This window comes from Lissotriton vulgaris, chromosome 3_1 (genome assembly GCF_964263255.1).
Source record: "Lissotriton vulgaris chromosome 3_1, aLisVul1.2, whole genome shotgun sequence".
NCBI lineage: Eukaryota > Metazoa > Chordata > Amphibia > Caudata > Salamandridae > Lissotriton > Lissotriton vulgaris.
In genome coordinates, this window is record NC_141689.1 from 792,970,218 (window position 1) to 792,988,496 (window position 18,279).

Genomic DNA, 18,279 nt, shown 5'->3' on the forward strand with positions numbered 1-18,279 from the left:
TTGTAAAGAAAGAACATAAGTACAGAAAACAAGTCTAGCTAACGGAGCTAGCAGTATTCAGCAAAGGACATGTGCAGATGGTTTGGAAAGGGAGAGAGTGGGAAGTTTCCATTTCCTTTTATTTTGCTCCCGCCTCTTATTTTTTTCAAAAATGAGAAAGACCCTGATTCCATGACCCCTTCCCTGGTCTTGCTTTTTCCATGTTTTTTTTTTTTTACATGAGCCTCGTTTTGCCATTTGTGCTTCAGCCCCATTTAAGAAACTTTTTTTAACCAAAATTGTTCACGCTGCATTTACCTCTTCTTTTGACCACTTCTCCATCTATGGGTTGCTTTCAGAATAGTTTTAAGTTTTAAACTACTTTTTTTTTCAAAAGATATGTAATTGAATTAAATTAGTCAGAGTAATTAGTTTTAATTTTTACTTCTGTTTTTTGAAGAGTGAATATTTTTCAAAACACTTCTCTCTTTAATGGGGGGATTCCTCCATTTTTTTTCTTCCTCTCCCTGGACTCCCCCTCTTATTCCATCTTCTACAAGAAGGGTTGTCCTCAACAATGCCACTTGAAGGATGTCAAGAACATGTCATGGGTGATGGAATATGGAAGGTAATTCGCAGTGCATGGTGAAGGTGTGAGTTATGGTTACTTTAAGGCAAGAGTTCTAGTTACTTGAGATAACAAACTTGTGAATTTGAGTGGTTTTGTTAGTTTAAAATGCTGTTTTATCTGACATTTTTACGTAACTATAACGTCCCATCAACCTTTGTTTTTTTTCAGTGAATTTCTAAGATTGTTTTTAATGTAAAGTGAGATATTATTACTGCAAGGAAATGCTTTTTTGCAGGATCATCCTGAAGTTTTGGACTGATGCTGCTGTGTTTATTACTCTGACATTGCTCTGAGGACTGCTTACGAGGCATCAGAGCCAGTGTTCTTTCCCCCAAACGTGTATGTTGGATTGTCTTATACTCAAATGGCTTACGTGCAAGTCCCTAGTATATGGTACAAGGGTTACCCAGGGCCTGTAAGTTGCAGTGTCCCTCATGGGCTGCAGCACTTATTGTGCCACCCAGAGTGTGGCAAAGTAAAACATATCACCCAGCCCGCCACTGCAGACTGGTAGTGCAATTTTAAACTGCTAACTAGACTTTGCCATTTTAACGAAAGACAAAGTGCAAACCTCCTTTTTTGATGTATTTAAATCTAGTAGGCCTATCGAACCCGAAGGCAGGGTGCTGTATATTAAAAAGTAGGACATTACTTTTTTTGTATTCGAACAGGTAAAGAAAACACCCCAAATTGGCGTTTTTACTGTGGAAAGGCTAGTAGCCCACATTGGCGCGTTCAGGGTTACACGCTGGCAACTCAGCTGTGCTAACTCTTGAATGGTACTACCAAACCGGATACTTCAAGGTAGCAAAAAATTCTTACATTAAATCCAAACTGATGCCCAAGTCGAATTGAATGCAACCAAAGATTTTTAAGAAAGGTCTAGATGATACGGGAGGAGACTCAGGTTCTACTATTTTGCTTCCTGAACCCAGCTACCCAATCATACTAGACATCACTATTGATGAGGTACTCCAGGCCCTAAGAGCTAGCAAAAACGGCAAGGCCCCAGGACCCGATGGGGTTCCCATAGACCTATTCAAATCAAACTTAGATCTGTGGGCACCATTGTTGACCAAGGTACTTAAGGCAGCGACAGAGGTGGGTTTATTGGACTCCTGGACAAAATCAATTATGGTCCCTATCTTTAAGAAGGGAGACCGCCAGGAGGTATCCTGCTATCGACCGATCTCACTGCTGGAATCTTTGGGCAAAGTGGCAGGTAGAGTTGTCCTTGAGCGTCTCCAGCAGTGGGCAGATGATGGTAGAGTTCTTTCGGACCTTCAATTTGGGTTTCGCGAGGGATTTGGAACGGTCGAACAGGCCTTACATTTGACCATGTTATTGGGCAAATATGTACGAGCAAAGTCAGGTAGATTGTACATGGTATACGTCGATCTATCCGCAGCCTTCGACTGAGTTTTCCATGCTAAACTCTGGTCCGTATTAACATCAATGGGGGTGGATCCACCATTGCTGGATTTTTTGCGAGAATTGTACTCTAATGCCTCTGCTAGGGTGAGGTTTGAGGTTATGGGCGAGTTGACAGCGCCATTTAGGGTAGAGCGAGGAGTTTGGCCAGGCTGTGTCCTGGCCCCCTTTCTCTTTACACTCTATACCAACGGATTGGAGATGGCCATGTTGAAGGGGGGCCAGGATCTTCCGCATATAAAAAAACTGCCCGATACCCGCTCTGCTCTATGCAGATGACGCGGTGATACTCGCCCGCACCCCACGTGAACTCCAGAAGGCGTTGGATAGATATTCTAATTTAATGGGAAAGCTGGATCTACATATAAATATAAAAAAAACTTTTGTGATGATAGCAGGACCAGGGAAAAAAGTGGTAAAGGATATCTGTCTTAATAAGGAGAAACTAGCAACCACAGATCAATACCCATACTTGGGAATTGTTATTGACCAAAAACTAAATTGGAAACCCACCATTGAGGCCAAAAAATTACACCTCGTGAGAGCTAGAACGGCCCTCATACATTTTTCAAAAAGACTAGGAAAGAGGCCGCCGGTGGAATTGTTAAGGATCTATAGAGCTAAATGCCAGTCAACAGCCCTATACGGGGCTGGAGTATGGGGGTATGCAAATACCAGCGCCCTACAAGTGGCGGAGAACACCTTTTTAAGATTTATTTTAATGGCACGAAAGAGTGTGTCCACTTTTTCGTGCCATATGGAATTGGGGATCCCTTATTTGTCAGATCTAGCCAAAATTCAACCACTTCTTCTCTGGCACCGAATTTGGTCATCAAAGAAAAACTTGTTTACACAGCAAATAATCGCAGACACTATGTCCATGGATTATTCACATAAAATAGGATGGCTGTTTTATATTAAAAATGTTCTACATGATCTAAGACTTGAAAAACATTATTTAGTCCCATGTTCCATTCGGGAAATTCCGAGGAAGACATTAAAAGCGATGTCTTTTACATTTGGAAGAGTTACGAATTGCGAAAGAAGCCATTAAAACTTCTGTCCAACATTCTATGGCTGTCCAAGTTACCTTTTCAATTCAGCCATACCTGACCCACGATTTTACAATTTTTGAGAGATTTCTCCTGCCTAGGTTCAGGCTAAATCTCCTACATCGTCTGGTTGCCTTTCCAACTAGAAATAATTGGGATCCAATACTTCCATTTTGTCCCCGTCATGAGATTTCTACACAGGCAACCATTCACACTTTCTTTTTCTGCAAATATTACATCGGGCATAGAAAGATCTGGTTGATCCCTCTTTTAAAACTTATGGGTGTCAGAAGGTGCCGTCCAGCCCTGTTATCTTTGCAGTTTTTGGAGCAGGAATGGACTTCGAAGTATATAGTTAAATTCCTCAAATGTATTTTCAGACATCTTTTTAATCTGTAGATATTTCTTTTAAAAATTGGCTGTACCGATAATACCTGAATTCTTAAATTCGAATTTTTATGTAATTGTGAAACGGTGACGAGTCTCCCCATGCCGCATTTTTGAATACGATAATGTATTGGATGTATACCTTTTTAACATTAATTGTGAAATGTTTTTGTGATATTGCTTTTATGGTTTTGTATCCATGACAAAAACCGAATAAAGAACGATTGATTGAATGCAACTTTTCAGTAATAGCAACTGTTAGAAAGTTGCCACTCTGTTGCCCATGTTTTCCATTGGCCATTTGCAGATGCTAGCCCTAAGACAGCCTTCTGCCCTCCTGAGGAGAAGTCTGAAAGACTCCCCGAAAAGGGAACAATAGAGGCCTGCAATGGAAGAGGGGTTATCTCTCCCTGCCAGGAAGGTGCACAGGGTGTGAGCCCAAAAGGCGAAGGTCAAAGTGAAAGCTACCTTTGAATGGCAAATGGTAGACAGACACAAGCGGGCTGCTCTTTTGTCCTGGTAGACAGGTTGGAGAAAGAGAGGAAACCAGTTTTTAAACCGGGTTTCACATGCGTTTGAAGCCCTCAGGTAGCCACCCCTCTAGGGTAGGCTACCAAGCTCCACACACCAAGAGAATGGTTCTGCCATCTTAGGAGTGGGCAGAATAGTGCACTCTAAGACAGACAGACAGGCAGACAGACAAATGATAGATAATACACATTGCAGGGAATCCTCATCAGGTGGAAAGGGATCTCGTAGTCCCTTGGTTATTAACCGCTGCATCCCCCAAAGGCACTTCCTGGACATAGATATGGAACCCTAGCACCTAGACCTAAGATCACATCTGGACTGGAAAGAGGACTGAAGGACTGCCCAGCTGCTTCCTGGACCAGACAAGAGAGGCTGACCAAATGTTGGACTGCACCTGCTGATCCTTGGGCTAGCAAAGAGAGGACTGTGCCTCTGGATCCTGGCTAGAGGAAAAGTTGGCTGACTAACTTCCTTTTCCCAGCTACAGGGCCACAACAAGCTAAAGAAGCCCGTCTGGTTAGTCAGTAGCCATCACTGCCTGATTGCCACAGACGTGCAGCCGCTGAGCCTGTGTCTCAATGCTAAAAAGTTGCACCTGAGTCTTCTGGACCCGGAAGTCATCAGAGTGCAGTTTGGTTGCCCGAGAAGGGCATTAGCCTTCACAAAAGAGAACACCTGAGCTTCGTGTAATCTGAGACCAGTAGTCCAGTGGCAACTGAACTTTTGCTGAACCCACCAGGACTACAAGGGGCATCGACTTCTGTGACCATAGTCGCCCACCAGGACCGTGGATCGAAGAGTAGCCTCAGCAAGACCCCAGCAGACTGCACAGCATCCTGTATCCCTTGCATTAGGACCACTTCACTAACTGTGGTCATTAGGTTTTTGTACCCAGGGGCCTGCATAGCATTTAACTCACAAATTCGTTTTGCAAATCATGCGTCTCCAATGAACCCATCCGCAGATTCACTATATAGTTAAATGCCAGATTTAGTCCTCATCATTATATCCAAACTGTACCCAGTTTTCTTCACTCCTTCTAGCAGTAGTGGCTCTATCCAACTGAGAGGCATTAACCTCTCAAGCTGAACCAATAGCTGTACTTGATTAAGCATTTTGAGGAATAAGGGGTGTTGGGCCACTGGACCGGAGCCAGATTAGCTCCTTTCATTGCGTAGGAAACACATAGTTGACCAGAAAACATTTAGCTAATTATATAAGCTTCTGTTCTCTAGTGTCCGGGGGTTCATTTCTATCCTGCCCACTCTTCATTGTGAATGAGTCATCACTGAGGCAGCTCATTGATTACCTTGTCAGTCATGCAGTATGTGAATAGAACTAAAATCCTCTATATAACACCTGTGAATATGTTTGATTCCAGCTCAACAATACATTTCTATGTCCCTTGAGGTTACCCATCAGTCTAGTTTCCTATCTTATCACACTCCTGTGGCGTGTGTGGGGACTTGGGGGGCCCAGTTATGTTGCCCCCGGACCTGGAGGTTACCAACAGAGATCCTTCAGGACCAGGTGGGGAAGCATCACGTAGAAACTGCTATAATGAATGAATGAATGATCACTTATATCGTGCTAACTTAGCCCAATGGGCGTCAAGGCGCCTAGATCAAATAAAGAAATAAGCCAGGTCAAACAGCAGTATCTCATTGATAAGCTCTGGTGAAATAAAAGGTTTTCAGGGCTTTTTTAAACAAACCGATAGTAGGTAACATTTTTATTTCCATAGGAAGAGAGTTCCAGAGCTGAGGAGCGACAACAGAAAAAGCTCTTGCTCCCCATCTGGTCAATCTAGCACGAGGCACTACCAATTGAAGTAACCCGGCCTATAACCGACTACGTGGACCTTAACTGGGGGGAGATGGATCTCACACTGGCCACGAAATGGGACGCCTTAAAAGGTGGTGGTGAGGGGGGCGTGCATGGGCCTAACCTTCGAGGTTCGGAAGCAGCTCCAACGAGAGCTGCAGGACGCGGAAAGCAGCCTCTTGGATCTGCAGACCTCTGAGGCACCTGACGCTATGACATGAGAAGGGGAACATGACACTCGGACACGTATCCACGATATCCTGGGAAGGCTCGATAAGTATACCCTCACACAATGTAGACAGCGCCTTCATAGGGAGGGTGTCTAGTCGACTTTTGGCCTGGATTCATCTACGGGAACAGGCCCGGAGAGGATTGTGGGCCTGCGAGGGGGCATGGTTCACTCTGAAGTGGGACTGCTACGAGTCCTTCAATCTCATCTCCAGCGGGTGTACGCTGCGGACCCCACCGTTTCCGAGGCCTTTTATCTCCCTTACTTTCGCGAGTTGACCCTGCGGTCTATCCCCAAATCAGTGCAAAAGGACCTAGACGAAGCTCTGACATTGGGTGAGTGCTACCGCCCAGCAGCGCCTACCGAGGACCAAGTCCCCGGGAAGCGAAGGATTCCCTCCTGAGTTTTACCAGACATTTGAGGGTACACTTTCCAGACTCCTATTGCAGGTGTATCTGGAGGGGTTAGAGAGCGGGACTCTCCCGCCGAGCATGACGCTGGGGAAATATGTATGATCCTGAAACCAGGGGGGGAACGCACATGGGCGCCATTTTGGGTTGGGCAGTAAGCTTAGCTTTAGGCGCCATCTTGGAGCGTCCTCGCGCCAGGATTGGAGAGCCTACTTAAGGCGGACCCAGACTCAAGACAGGTCTTGACAGACGCACATTCTACCGCGCAATTGCTGTTGCCAGCGCTACTGCTAGCGCGTTCGTTTTTAACCTACCTGATTTTGTCTTTTTGTTTATTTTAATTTGTAGCACTTTTCCCCTGGTTTTAGCAGGGTCTTGCCCCCGTCCTCATTCTGCACATAATTGTCTCCCGCACTGCCGTTTTGGCGGGCCTGGATCCCGGGGGTGGTTCACTGTGGGCGCCATTTTGGGTTGGGCAGTAAGCTTAGCTTTAGGCGCCATCTTGGAGCGTCCTCGCGCTCGCGCCAGGATTGGAGAGCCTACTTAAAGCTCCCCCCTCCCGCGCAGCGGGACGCGCAGATGTGGACGCCGTCGCTTAGCCGGAGTCGTGCCTGAGTCCTGCCCGTCTGCGCTCGTCCGCGCCGAGGCAGCGCGAGGCAGGGCAGGCTCAGTCTTTTATCTTTTCTCTGCGTCGTACTGCTGCTCTTGCCAGGCATGGTATCTTACACACGGCCAGAGCTGTTGGCCATAGGTCATTCGTCCAAAGGTTGTGCGTGTAAGCCTGTGGACCCTTTAGTCGGCCCATATAGCTGCGCCTGTAAAGGCTGGTCTCTTAAGAGCCCAACCAAAATACGATCCTTGGAAAATGTCGCCCCTGTCACATGGCCTCGTGCTGTATCGCGAGATCTCCGTATTTGGTGCCTTAATGTGAGATCTCTTGTAAAGCACCACCTGTCCATCTATGACCTGATAGATAAAGAGGATCCCGATGTTTTCCTAATGACAGAAACCTGGCTTCAGGACTCTGACTCCGCCATATTGAACCTTGCATTCCCCCAGAACTACACCATCTTCACCTCTAATAGGACCACAAGAGGTGGTGGTATAGCTATGGCTGTCAAAACCTGCTTTCCGGCTGAATGGAAGCCGTCAGGACTACCCGCATGTGAAAGTGCTATTTTTAAAGTCGCCTTTTCCCATCAGTTCACCTTCAGTGGGCTGCTGGTCTACCGCCCTCCCGGCAATGATTCTGTATTCAGATCCGCATTGGCCGATATGGTCAGTCCTATAGCACTAGGCTGCGCCAATTTTAACATCCTGGGTGACCTTAACATCCATTTCGATAATGGGTCATCCACTACCGTGAGCTCCCTGTTGGCGGATTTGGAAGCTCTCCAACTTACTCAGCTCGTCACCCTTCCAACCCACGCTGGAGGCCATATCCTTGACCCCTTCTTTTCCACACTTGACGGGTTAAGGGTGTCAGATCCGAGGTTGATAGGGTGGACTGATCATCTGCTAGTAGAAGCTCTCTGCCCGGTCCACGACAAGCCTTTTATATCCATGGAAAGGCCAATCCTTAAAAGGCCGTGGCACAAACTTACGTTGGAAGAGTTCTACGGTATATTAGAGCGGAAACCTCTGAGTAATTTCACTAATGTAGAACAAGGTTACCAACAGTTCTGCACTTGGATTACCGACGCCCTGGACTCTCTTATACCTCTACGATGGGCGAAAGGCCGGACAAAAACACCTAGTCCCTGGTATAATGAGTCTCTTGCAGAATTGAAAAAATCTTGCCGAAAAACAGAGAGGGAATGGAGACGATCATATGACCCTGCTCTGAAAACCCGGTATTTCACTGAGCTGAAACTTTACCATAGAGCTATTTGCAGAGCTAGAGCTGCATTCTACGCTCATGAATTTGCTACTAGCACCAACCGCTCAAAATTGATTTTCAAGGTACTGAAGGACCTTATGAAAAACAGATCCTCATCAGAGGCGATTTGCACAGATTCACACTGTGATAAATTGGCCTCCTTTTTTGTGGAGAAAGTGGAAAAAATATATCACGGGTTCGACACACTCCACCAGGATCGAGAAGCCACTGTCTCTGATACGTCGGATCATGAGCCCCTGGCTATCTTACCTGAACTGTCGGTTGAGGCCTTCGACAGGTTCAGCCTCAGGGTCAAGTCAGGCTCCCCTGCGGACCCGTTAAAGCCAGCCTTCATTAACACACTTTCCCTGCTGTGCCGTAACCCCATATTGGATCTCATCAATATGTCCCTGTCTTGTGGAACAGTACCCGCGGCTTGGAAACAGGCAGTGGTTACTCCCATATTAAAAAAAGCTTACTCTGACCCCCGACTGCCAGAAAACTACCGACCTATCTCCCTGTTGCCTTGGATCGCTAAAGTAACAGAAGCTCACGTCAACTCGGTTCTGTCTGAGCATCTGGTTCGTAACCAGATTTTGGACCCCAGTCAGAACGGCTTCCGGTCAGGACACAGTACCGAGACGGCACTACTCTACATCATGGAACATCTTCGCCAGGTACTTGACTCAGGTCATACTGCAGCGCTTATATTATTAGATCTAAGCGCTGCCTTCGATACTGTGTCCCACCAAATACTTATCCAACGCTTACAGGAGGCGGGAGTGACGGATGTCGCTCTCCAGTGGTTTCGGTCCTTTCTGGCTGACCGTTCCTTTAAAGTGGCTATACCACCTGGCCAATCCGCCACTTATCCCCTGAAGATGGGGGTACCACAGGGATCTTCGTTGAGCCCTACAATGTTCAACCTCTATGTGAAACCGTTGGCTGGTGTCGTCAAACAGTGGGGTCTTACGATGGCCTCATACGCGGACGACACACAGCTAGCGGTGACACTTAGTGGAGACCCTGAGGTGGCGGCTCCGAGATTCCGTGCGGGTCTCTTGGCAGTAGCTAGCTGGCTTCGCACCAACTGCCTCCAGTTGAATGCCACCAAAACGGAGGTGTTGGTTTTAGGGAAGCACGCTGAGCTATGGGGTAACCAGTGGTGGCCGCCTGAGCTAGGTGTCACTCCTATTCCAGTGGCTGGAGTGAGAAATCTAGGAGTCTGGGTGGACTCTGCGCTCACCTTCAGGGACCACACCAAGAAGGTGGCTGCCACGTGCTATGGAATATTGCGTGGTATTAGGCCGGTCTTAAAGTACTTTGATCCCCCAACCAGACAGCTTGTAGTTCAGGCCTCAATACTATCTCGGCTGGACTACGGCAGTTCACTGTTAGGGGTGAATCAAGCGGAGGCCTCTAGGCTCCAAAGAGTACAAAATGCCGCGGCACGAGCCATTGTGGGCCTTCCCAGACACTGTTCAGTGTCTGGTACCATCACGGCCTTGCATTGGCTCCCAGTCAGACAGCGAATCAAGTTCAAGGCGCTATGTCTGGCCTTCAAAATTCTGAAATCTTCTTCGCCGCCGGCACTTGCCAATCTACTCACGCCCTATGTGCCTTCGAGATCCTTGAGATCTGAGGGGCTTCATCTGGCTGTCTGTCCACGCTTTAAGTTGAGCAGGATGGGTGGCCGTTCTTTTAGGGTGCTAGCGGCAGGCCTATGGAACTCGCTCTCGGTACACATCCGAGCTCTTGAGGATGTGTTCGCCTTCAGGCAGGCGATTAAAACTTTTCTGTTTCCAGTGCCTAGCTAATTCTTTTCTTTTATTGTGTGTTATGTTACAGCGTCTGTCAAAGCGCCAGGACGCCCCTTTGCTGGGGCAGCTGTGCGCTATAGAAATATAAATAACATAACATAACATAACATGAACCATCATCGTATTGTCTGATCACGATGATCAACACGGACAAGTTACTGGCCTCGTGCTTGGCGTCGTATATGTCTCACTTGGACCAGTGCTTATCATTCCGGGGCGCAATATGGCTATGAACCTGCAGCAGTTGAATCACATTCTACATGAGGTGCGTGGTCGGGAGTAGCAAATGGTGCTGGTGTCTATCGACCTCGCCAAGGCGTTCGACACAGTCGATTGGGGTTATCTACTCTAGGTCCTCCACGCTGTGGGGCTGGGTCCCAACTTCTGTCGTTGGATTTGCATCCTGTATACGGCCTCCGGGCCAGGGTGAAACTTGGGGGCGCACGTCTGAGGAGTGGCGGCTGAGACTGGGTACACGCCAGGGGTGTCCCCTCTCGCCGCTCCTGTTCGCCCTGGCTATAGAGCCTTTTGCTGTCCGGGTCAGGACGGATATGGAACAATGGGGTATCACGGTGGGGGACACGTGCAACGTCATCTCTCTATATGCGGACGATGCCTTGTTCTATTTGACTGCTCCCAGGGATGCACTGCAGATACTGCTGCAACACGTAGATCGGTTTGGGGAGGCGTCGGGGTTACGACTTAACTGCAGTAAGTCTTTCATCTTTCCACTGGCGAGGCTCGACTTGGTGCGCTTGGTGGACCTACCAGACCTCGGGCTGCGGTGGGAACAAGAGGGGTTCCGTTATCTTGGAATGAAGGTGGCTCCGACAGACACGCAGGTGCTAGCCCGGAATGTGGATCGTGTACTCAAGTCCTTACAGCAGTCGGTGTCTTTTTGGAATTCTTTGCCACTCTCGTTGATGGGACGGCTGGCCGTCGCCAAGATGGTAATGCTTCCTAGGACGTTATATGTCCTCCAGAACTCACCGTGTCAGCTCCCACCGCGAGTTTTCCGCACTCTCAATATGCTGCTCACGTCCCTACTGTGGGCAAAACGATGAAGTAGGGTAGCTCTCCACACTGTTGTCCGCAGCTATGAGGAGGGCGGCCTGGAAGCACCATGCTTCGACTTATTTTACTATGAGGCTCAGTTACAACATGCTGCTCGTTGGTTTACAGACGCGGACAATTGGGAGACGCGCCTCCTCTCTGGTAAGGCGGACATCCAGATGCTGCAGGTCGCCATAATGCAGGGCAGAGGGGCGGAAACGTCTCTTCCCTATGTTGTGCGCTACACGGCCAGCATATGGCAGCGGTTTGTTGAGAGGGTCTTACGGAGGACACCCTTTCACAGGGAGCTCCCGATATGGATACTGGCCCCCTTCATTGACATGGGGCAGTACATGTCCTTTCACTCCTGGAGGGAGGGTGGTTGCAAGGTTCTGGCTGACCTTTACCCCAACGAGTCCTTCCTAACCTATGAGCAAGCAGAGGAGGCCTTTGGGCTTGGGCGGAGACAATATCTACACTGGACTCCAAGATGTGGTGAAGGTCACCTGGCCCCAGTACCCAGACGCTCCACCACTGATTCACACCTTAGACATCCTCCTTTCCTGCGGCAAGGGGCGTAAATTGATTTCTCTCCTGTATAAGGCCATGAAACAGCATTCCACCATCCCGGGCGGCCTGGGAGGCAGATCTCGCACTTTACTGGAACAGGGGCAGTGGACGCGCATAGGCTCCCTCACGCGCCACAAGGTCTCATGCAATGCACGGTTTAAACGGATACACTTCAATTTTTTACACCGCACCTACCTAACCCCAGTTTCCCTGAGGCGTATCTCTGGGGATAGAGGAGATGGATGTCCTAGATGGAAAGCAGAGAAAATGGGCTACTTACACTTAGCCTGGGACTGCCCTTTGGTCAGGCGATTCTGGGTGGGGGTCATGGAGCGAATAGTCACAGCTACAGGCCTTCGGATGGCACTCAACCCCCTGCATTGTTTGCTTGGGTTAGTCCGTAAGCCCAAGAAACTGAAACTTTCGTATACACTCTTACAATTAACGTTGGTGCTAGCCAGACGCAGGGTGGCGATTACTTGACTGGGGCAGAAGGCTCCGGAGGTGCACATTTGGCCCAGAGATGTACGGGAGTGGTCCCTGGCTGAAAAATCTCACATGCAACTCACTCGTAGGGATGAGAAGCTGTAGGAAGACTTACTGGCCTGGCGAGTTGTGTGTATCGGGGCTGGCAGACCAGGAGCTTTCCTCACATGACGCGTCTGACAGTGGGGGCAGTGGGTTGACCACGCCAGTTGGCTCTGGGTCGGACAGGGAGCGAGGGGGTGGACCCTAGGAATATTCGCCGCCTGCAGTAGCGCAATGCTTGGTTCCTTCCTCATAATGTTTTAATTAAATGCTATTGTATTCTTACCCATGAGTCCGTTCCCTCCCTGATGCTGCCTGTAGTCCTAAGTGCCGATAATGAGGTCGTCGATCTGCTTACATACACTGATATGATGCAAGTTGGGTGTTATTGTTTATGTTGTGTAAACTGAAAAGAAAAAGAATAAAACAAAACAATACATTCCCAGACATGGAAAGTAGGGGTTATGATTTCGGTTACCTTGCAAAAAGCAATATATTTTTTTGTATACCTTAGTTACAATTACTCAAGCTCTCCTGGCATGTTGTAATATATTATTACCTCATCACCCATCTTCCTCAGAGGCCCTAAATCACAAGGTTGGCCTCGCTCAATGGCAATCTCCAATTAAGCCCAGTCACAATAGCCATTTGAATACATTAAATGGGTGGAAAATAGGGGATAGAAAAGATTGCTTCTTTGTAACATGAACAGCAAGAGGATTAATGGACTCATGAGCCGTCCGAATGGTGGAGTCACGAGCAAGTTGGTGAGCAGAATACCCAAGACCAGAGACATGACCTGGCCTACATGGCATCCTGCAATCCCTGCAAAAACCCTGTACCCCCAAAACCCAAACCTAGCCCATAACCCTTAAAATACCCCTGTACCCCAAAACCCAAACCTAGCCCCGAACCCTAAAAATACCTATACCCCAAACCTAACCCTAAAAATACCCCTGTACCCCAAAACCCATACCTATCCCTAAACCCTAAAACTACCCCTGTACCCCATAACCCAAAACTATATCTGAACCCTTAAAATACCCAAACACCCCAAAACATATACCTCAGTACCCCAAAACATATACACCTATACCCATACTTACCTTATCCAAACATTAAAAAAACAACATGCTTTTACCATTCATGCATTTACAACGAATTTCGTTGTAAATGTATGCGTGGTAAAAGCATATAAAATGTAATGCCATGCGTTATAATGGCATTGCGGAGTCATGGTACTTTCGTAAGGAAAGTATGCGGAGTGATGGTATGCGGAAAGAAAGTTGCGGAATCATGGGTGTTTACCCTTCCCCGGTAAGTACATTGGTGGCACGGCGGCCCACATCTCCAGCAACATACTCATATTTTTTCACCACCCATTTGAAAAATGCACAGGTCTCTCTCATTGATGGCCAGCACCGACATACACTTTTAGACACACCTCCCGTCACAAGTTCTAGAATTGCGAACTTTAGAGCTCGGGAGCTACGTTTGAATCTCAGCATCAGCTCAACATCCTGTGATACCAGGCAAATCGCTTTATCTCCCCGTGTCTACCACAAATTAATGTGTTCTTCTGTAATGTAAATTGTGCTCATGCCATGTTGTCGAGTTCGCGCTATATAATATTGCAAGGAAAAATAAAGTAGGGAAACTTGAGTTCACACACTACTGAACGCGCACTCTTAAAGTGCATCAGCAGTGCACTGTGAATCTGAGCGTTTCACAGGCCTGTCACAGATAAATGCTATCAAAACGAAATCCTACAAAACAATATACTACTGGCCGGCAGCAATTCATACCCGGAAAACGTCAGGACCGGCTGCTAGTCCTTTAATACAGACTTTCCCTGTAAATCAGATCCTTTCAGGCATCACTCTGATTTGGCAGATACTGAAGCATATGTTTTTTATATAGGTCTAGTTGCCTGCTATTAACTTTCTTGGACACAAACATCTTTTGGCCACAAAAAATCGACTTAATCTGACAGCTTTAGGTCTGGATTCTGCTAAGTATCCCACATCGAAGCAATTCCATTTACTGGGAAAGAATGGTAAACTTCTACTAAATGATCATAAACATTTTTACTCCGCACCAATTTATAATTACTATACCATAATGTCCACTCCTAGATATGTCAATAACTGTAAGACATTGTTACCCAAAGTCACGTACCCTTTACATTCAAACTGTTCTAAAAATGTTAACATTTGGCTATATGGAGTCTGAATCACAAATAGTTTGAGATCAGTAGATGTGCCTTGCTCATGTGAGACTCCTGGTTTACTCTTGAATTTCAGAAATACTCTTGGCTTACTTCTAGTGCAAATACACATGGACAAACCTATGTGCAGAGATTGCGGATTCTGCAGATTTATGCCTACACGTGGGAGTTAATTTTCACTTAGACATAGATGCAGTTCACAAACTCTGGACAAAGATTAATACCTAGTAAAAGTACTTTACCCAGTCTTCCTGGAAGCGCAGGGGAGACTCAACTAGAATTAGTTATAACTCATTACAATGCACTCAGTGATATTAAATGGTATGGGTGTAAACAAATGTCACCCAAACTGAGGCACTTCAAACACTATTTCCATTGATGCCCAATCTTTTAGTAAAAAGTTCTATTCATAAAAAGCGTCCATTCAGACAACAATTATTCAGACAGCCAATATAGCCAGTGCATTTCGTTCTTGATAGGAGCCTATTCTGATTTGGCTGTATTGAATGTAGATGAGGAATTAGGTTACATCTTGTCACGGACTGCGATTACCCTTACTCTTGCTAACAACCAATTATGGATCACCATATCCCTATGAGACTTTTCCTATGATGTGGAATTCCAATGTGCAAGTATCAATATATATGGAGCTTTTGTAAAGTCTGAACGTATGAACAGATAGAACTGTTTTTATAATATACATTTTTATAATGTGGGTTGTTTAGGTGCCTGCAAAGATAAGTTTGTGTACATTATTAGATTAATACTATATTTTTATTATTTTCCAATATTTATCCAATAATATGGATATTGGTGTGTGTGGGAAAAGAAGGAGAGAAGTAATCTGAATAGGCAGAGGGGAAGATTAAGAGAAAGAGATAGGATGGGTGGAGGAGATTCAATAGAAAACCCGGGAGAACAAAGAGGGCAGAGTTCGAGGAGAAGGCAACAATGAAACAGAAGAGGACAGGAAGCGTAACCAAACGAGAGAAGAAATAAGGTTACTAAAACTCAAATTATTCCCATTGCGATTTCCAAGATATGTTGCCATCTATCTTTTTTTTTTTTTTTAGAATAATAAATAAGACTGCAGTTCACTTGGGAATCCTGATTTTCTTGGAAGCCAGTCGAGCGGCTGGAAAGACAAAAAAATTGTAGGAAAAGAGTAGTGGGGAGGATGTGTTGTGGCTGCCTGCTGTCCATATGGTGTCGCTGGTCTTTCCTGTGAAGCTTTGTGACAACGACTTGTTAATTTATGTTAGTAGGAGCGCCCGAGCGGATTCCTTTGAAGTATTTGAAGTCTAATGCTGGCTGCAAGCAAACCAGCATGAGTGCGGAGAGAGGCTCAGAGGCTACGAATGGTGTGCGATGTGCACGAGCCCACACACATGCCCTGTAGGCAATCCGCCTTTGGGAGCATTTCTGAGAGCCCCTACTTAATATCTCAGCCAAGGCATTGCTAAAGCAATGCCTTAGAAGAGACCTAAAAAAACACTAAAATATCTAGTGCCACCATGTTTTTACGCAGAACTATTGCAAAAGTTAGGTGGACCCATAAATGCACATGGCTTGGGAGTCTTTTTAAGCTGAATACAATAATGACACTACAGATTCAAATAGGCAATGCTGGAGATCCCAGTAGAGTGGTCTACAGAAATGAAGAAGTTCAGACTGAGTTTGAAGCACTTGAAAATACCATGGAAGTTTTGTGTTTTTCAGCTGAAAATTAACTAAGTTAATGGGTGGTATGGCTTTATTTCAGTAGGTTTTCAGATACCGCTCACAGGAGTGCCATAAATGAAGAAGTGCTGCAGACTTTGTTTTCGTAAAAACAGGCTATATCATTACAGTGCTTCATTCACACATCTTGGAATTTGTATTGTGGCACATCCCATATCTTCTTGAATACAAATCTCAAGTAGTCGTCTACTTCCTGGTACCTGCTTTCTCTTAGAATCCCCCTCCTCTACTTTCAACCCCTCCATATTGACAGCAGAGTAGACACCATCTATGAGTGCCAACAGGAGCAAAGGGATCATTACAGTCTTGGATGAGAAATAAATCAGTATCACATTCTGAGCTCTGTATGAACAATATCAACATTCTTATGCCTTGGGGTGATTATCAATTTGATAGCCCTAACTATGTTGGTCCAGGTGGGGGAAGAGCGCTTCCTCAGCAGCTTTTTCAGATTTGGAAAGGCATATTCTGGTCAATCCCACAACATTTGTTAATCTATAAATATGATTTAACAACAAGGTATTTCTAGACCAATCTCAGATTCATGTGTTTCCCTACATGTATGCCAGTGAAGTATGCAAGTATGTATCAGATGCTACCAATAAACTGTGTATTCTACTATAAAGTTTTAAGGAGACAAGCCCTGTTTCTATAGTCAGTGACGTGTCCATGTCCTTGAAGTCCCCACCAACATTCCCTTGAATAGAAGCTAACATTTCTGCATGAGCTTGTGTTCATATATACAGTAGCACTTTATTTTGTGATTGGTTATTAAAAACAGCATCACATGCAGACATAGATAGGCCTGACTTGTGAGGCTAAGCCATGCCACCAGTATGTAATGGTTAAAAGAAGGCTTTTAAGGGGAGGTGCAGAAAAAATATTTACAGTTGTGAGGGGTAGATGGGATCCTTAATTCTGTAAAAGAAAGAAAAGACTGTATGTGAAGAAGACTGTTCACCACTGCAATAATGATGGGACCACAAATAGATGGAAGGGTCATGGAGCTATTCATAGATTAATTAAAAGCAATATTATTTTGAGGCACCTGCTAAATCTCACCTATCGTTACATCATGAACTAAAATGCTAATAAAGCACAATGGCTTGGTTTGCTTATCTGTATAACAAGTTATGTTTTAGAAGAGATTGCTTTGCCAATCAACTCTGAAATGCTCTACCTCACTAGCAACAAACAAACACTAAAATGGGTGTTTCAGTTCTCTTAAAAACAAAGCCTTCCATGTTCATCCTGTTCCAAGGATGCCCATTATCACATTTTTATAAACCTTCATTGTTAGAGCACTGGCAATACAAATATATGCTACGAAAAATCTATTCTACATTAAATACAAAATAGAAGCGTTCCCTTTGCACTCTGGCTAGCCACTGGCTTTCCCTTTGACCTGACAAATGCTAAATTCCTCATTAACCCCTTCGATGCTCATGACAAGCTCAGCTCGTCATGAGGTACACCTCTCGTGTGCTCATGACGAGCTGAGCTCGTCATGTAAATGGGCATTCTGAAAATGTCAGCACAGGAGGGAAATCTGCTTAGCAGCCAAGGTGTTAAAGAGACTCAAATGCTCACTCCCTCTTAATGGAGTATGCTTATCCTCTGCCTCACCATGTACTGCCCCAATGGATTCTTAATCTGAAAAACAGAATCTGCTCTCAACAGCAGGAGTCCGTGTTGCCGCCGCTAAAACCAATCTTCAAGCTTTATTTAATAATGCTATTCCTTTCCCAGGTTGTACAGGAAATCAAATTGATTATGGACTTGAGTGTCATCACTTAAGAAACATTCCTTTCTTCCTCAACTGTCTGATGTCACTAACCTAGAATATGAGAAGGGTGAATAAAAGCAGCTGTAAGTCGCTTATTACTGTCCACTCTAGTTGCAGAGGGCAAAGAATATTAACAAACAAGTTAATACCTCTTGTAGCCAATTCTCCGACAAGTGCAATTTTGGAGAACCAATGACAAAAG

General features: G+C 45.8%; 1 protein-coding gene across 1 annotated transcript in view; it reads right to left on the reverse strand.

Annotated features, from left to right (window-relative positions):
* ALDH7A1 (aldehyde dehydrogenase 7 family member A1) overlaps positions 1–18,279 on the reverse strand; it is a 311,199-nt gene that overhangs the window by 92,512 nt on the left and 200,408 nt on the right. The window lies entirely within an intron of this gene.